The 3508-nt window shown below is 46.1% G+C and overlaps 1 pseudogene; it reads left to right on the top strand.

The window, feature by feature from the left end:
* Nucleotides 1-2376: 2376 nt before the first annotated feature.
* On the top strand, nt 2377-2583 carry LOC142286893 (U2 spliceosomal RNA; annotated as a pseudogene).
* The last annotated feature ends 925 nt before the right edge of the window (nt 2584-3508 follow it).

Below are 3508 nucleotides of genomic sequence, written 5' to 3'. Positions count from 1 at the left end.
ACAAACCTGGATTGACCATGAAATACATCAATCCCCTTAAAGGTGAGTTAAAACAAGTTTTAACTAAATTGCCTTAATATTGTCATGCATTAGAATGACTGTCTTAGGTAATGATAAATATTTTCTACAGGAAGAGGAGTGTTTGCTGAAACTGAAATCGAAAAAGGGAGTTTTGTTGCAGAATATCGAGGCGAGCTCACGTATGCACTTACGATGGTAGACAACTACTCGAGATTTATGGTTGTGGTACAAGTCAAAGATCTAATGGCCCATACTGCAGCGAAGGTCTTCCAAGCACACTTATGCAGACCTCATGGCTACTCAGAGAGAGTCCTCACAGATCAAGGCACAGCCTTTGAAGCGGAAATCTTCAAGGACTTCTGCAGCTTTTACCGATGCAGGAAGATGCGCACTACACCCTACCATGCTCAAACCAATGGTTATCAACCTGCTCAGGACTTTACCCCATATTCCAGATGTGGCCTTACAAGTGATTTATAGAGGGGTAACAATACGTTGGGATCACCGGATCTAATCTCCCTTTTTATACACCCTAAAATCTTGTTTGCTTTAGAATAAACAATAACATCATAAAGGTATAGCAGTACCGTTTCAAAGTTTCGGTGTCCCAAGCAGCATTCCATCAGCCTCTGGAAGGTTCCTGGCAAATTGCACAGCTCGAAGGGCATGCTTTTGAACTCGCAGAGACCCATCGGGGTGGCAAAGGCGGTCTTCTCCCGGTCTGCCTCAGCAACGGACACTTGCCAATAGCGACTAGTGAGATCAAGGGTAGAAAAATAATTTGCAGTTCTCAATGCAGCTAGCTATTCCTCAATACAGGGGAGTGGTGCTGTCCTTCTTCTTTAACAGGACCAACGGAGCTGCCCAGAGGCTACAACTGTCACGGATAACCCCAGCCTCCTTCATGTTGCTCAACATGTCCTTGGTACACTGGTAATGTGCAGGTAGTTTTGGCTTATATCTCTCTTTGATGGGTGGGTGTGCACTTGTGGGGATGTAGTGTTTGACCCCTTTTATTCTTCAAAAGTCTAGCGGATGTTTGCTGAAGACTTGCTCGTATTCTTGCACTAGCCTGTAGACCCCCTTCTTGTGATGTGAAGGTGTGGAGTCAGTGCCTACGTGTAATTCCTTACACCACTCCTCTGGCTGACTTGGTGAGCTGTCACTGAATGGGTGGGCTGAAGCAATGGTGGATGCTGCTGTTTGGATAGCATGTGTATCTACTGAGAACAGCTTATCAATGGTGGCAAATCGGAGCAGCTTAATCTCTTGCTCTCCGCAGTTCAACACTCTCATGGGCACTCTTCCCTTCCATATTAATGAATAAAACTATGATGTAAATAGCATATAGATACCCCACAAATGCAGATAAAAGTAGGTTATGGGAAAAGGGGGAAGAGAGAAACAGGAAAATAGTGGAATAAAGTATACCTTCCAGGTGGGAGAGGAAATGGCAGCACAGCCAGTGGAGGTGAAGCAAGGGGAGCCTGCAACTAAAGAGTTGAGAGCGTTATCACATGGTGACTGAGCCTGATTGTAACGGGAGCATAGAGGTGCCGATCCTGTCTTACCTGCGTTGGTGTAGAAGTGGGTGTCCTGTGGTGGAGTCAGCTATGTGCAGTGGTGGCCGTGGGTTCTTTTATGTGCGACCGTAGTAATAGCTGCGCCCACTTCCTGTATGGGAGTGGAATGCAGTGAGGGTAATGGAACGCACGCCTGCGCATTTGTGTTTAACGTCGCGCATGTGCAGAACGGAGAAAAGGCTGCGCTCACTTCCTAATGAAAGGGAGTGAGACGCATCTGGGAAGGGAAGGGAAAAGATTAGGGTTTGGGGATGATGAAAGGGCTTTCTACGGGCAAGGATGGCAAAGGGTGGCAGTGACGGAAAGTCAGGCAGCCTGTCCTGTCCTGTCCTGTCCGTCCGTCTTTTTGTATCATGAATTGGAAAGACTGCAAGGGGGAGGGGAGGTGCTTGTGTCCAAAAGGAGGAGTTATTCAGATTCATTGCAGTGGGCGGCGGCTGCAAAAAGCACCATTCTTCTTGTTTTTGCTCTGCAAAACAGCCTTTTCAAGGGTTGGCTTGGGTGACAAAATGTCTTCTGTAGGCGTGGGTTTGTCTCCCTCTCCCTAAGATGTGTCCGGTATAGGCCAGGGTGCCACTCAAGGCCGTAACCAATTCGGGTTATAGCTTCTCGGCCTTTTGGCTAAGATCAAGTGTAGTTTCGGAGGACGCTACCTTGGTCGGTACTGGAAGGTGCCTGGGATTGCACGTCTGCCGGCCTTGAGGAAGTGTGTGCGCCTTCTGGTGACACATAGCCCTCTTGTGCCTGGACGGTTCCCAGGCAACGGGAGGCGATCACCTTTGTTATTTTGAAGTCCTACTGATAAACAGAAAAAAAAAAAAATTAAATCTGTTCTTATCAGTTTAATATCTGATACGTCCCCTCTCTGGGGACCATATATTAAATGGATTTTTAGAACAAGGAGATGGAAAAAATCTTGCTCTGTCCACTGCACGCATTGACCTGGTATTGCAGTACCTCCAGGACCGGTGCACCCCTTCTTAACCCAGTTTCCAAAAGCAGAACTCAATTCACCTGATTCAAATGAGCCCCATTAGTTAATTGAAAGAAAGCAAAAACTTTATATGCACCTCAATTTGGCCAATTCACTTTTCACACTTTCACCCTTTTTTTTATCTTTCACACCTTTTACTTGCTTTATTGATGCAAAAAGCTGTGCCAAATAGCAAACTCATCTCCACTCAACTTGACCAACTCTGCTATGTCCCGTGCAGTATCTTATTCTCAGTCTTATCTAGATCATTTGCAATTGAATAGAATAGATCCCTTTTGGCTGCTTATGACTGTGTAAAATATGTAGTTTTACTGGGCTGGGATGAGAGAATCCATTGAAGCATGGTGTAGGGATTGTGGTTCCTGTGTGCTAAGAAGAGAGGCTGGCACCAGCCAGAAAGCCCCATTGCAGCCAATAATCACTTAATAACTTTTTCAACTTGTCATCATATGGGAGGCCTTCCATTCCTTGTAGTAGTCTAGTTGCCCACCTTTGAACTGACTCTAACTTCTGAATGTCCTTATTAAAATGTGGAGCCCAAAACTGGTTCCCATATTCCAGATGTAGCCTTACAAGTGATTTATAGAGGTGTAACAATACGTTGGGATCACGGGATCTAATCTCCCTTTTTATACACCCTAAAATCTTGTCCCAAGCAGCATTCCATCAGCCTCTGGAAGGTTCCTGGCGCATTGCACAGCTCGAAGGGCATGCTTTTGAACTCGCAGAGACCCATAGGGGTGGCGAAGGCGGTCTTCTCCCGGTCTGCCTCAGCAACGGACACTTGCCAATAGTGACTAGTGAGATCAAGGGTAGAAAAATAATTTGCAGTTCTCAATGCAGCTAGCGATTCCTCAATACGGGGAGTGGTGCCGTCCTTCTTTTTTAACAGGATCAACAGAGCTGCCCA

The sequence above is a fragment of the Anomaloglossus baeobatrachus genome, unplaced genomic scaffold, assembly GCF_048569485.1.
Source record: "Anomaloglossus baeobatrachus isolate aAnoBae1 unplaced genomic scaffold, aAnoBae1.hap1 Scaffold_70, whole genome shotgun sequence".
Taxonomy (NCBI): domain Eukaryota; kingdom Metazoa; phylum Chordata; class Amphibia; order Anura; family Aromobatidae; genus Anomaloglossus; species Anomaloglossus baeobatrachus.
Note: the sequence above shows the minus strand (reverse complement) of the source record. Positions and strands in the feature narration are given on the sequence as shown.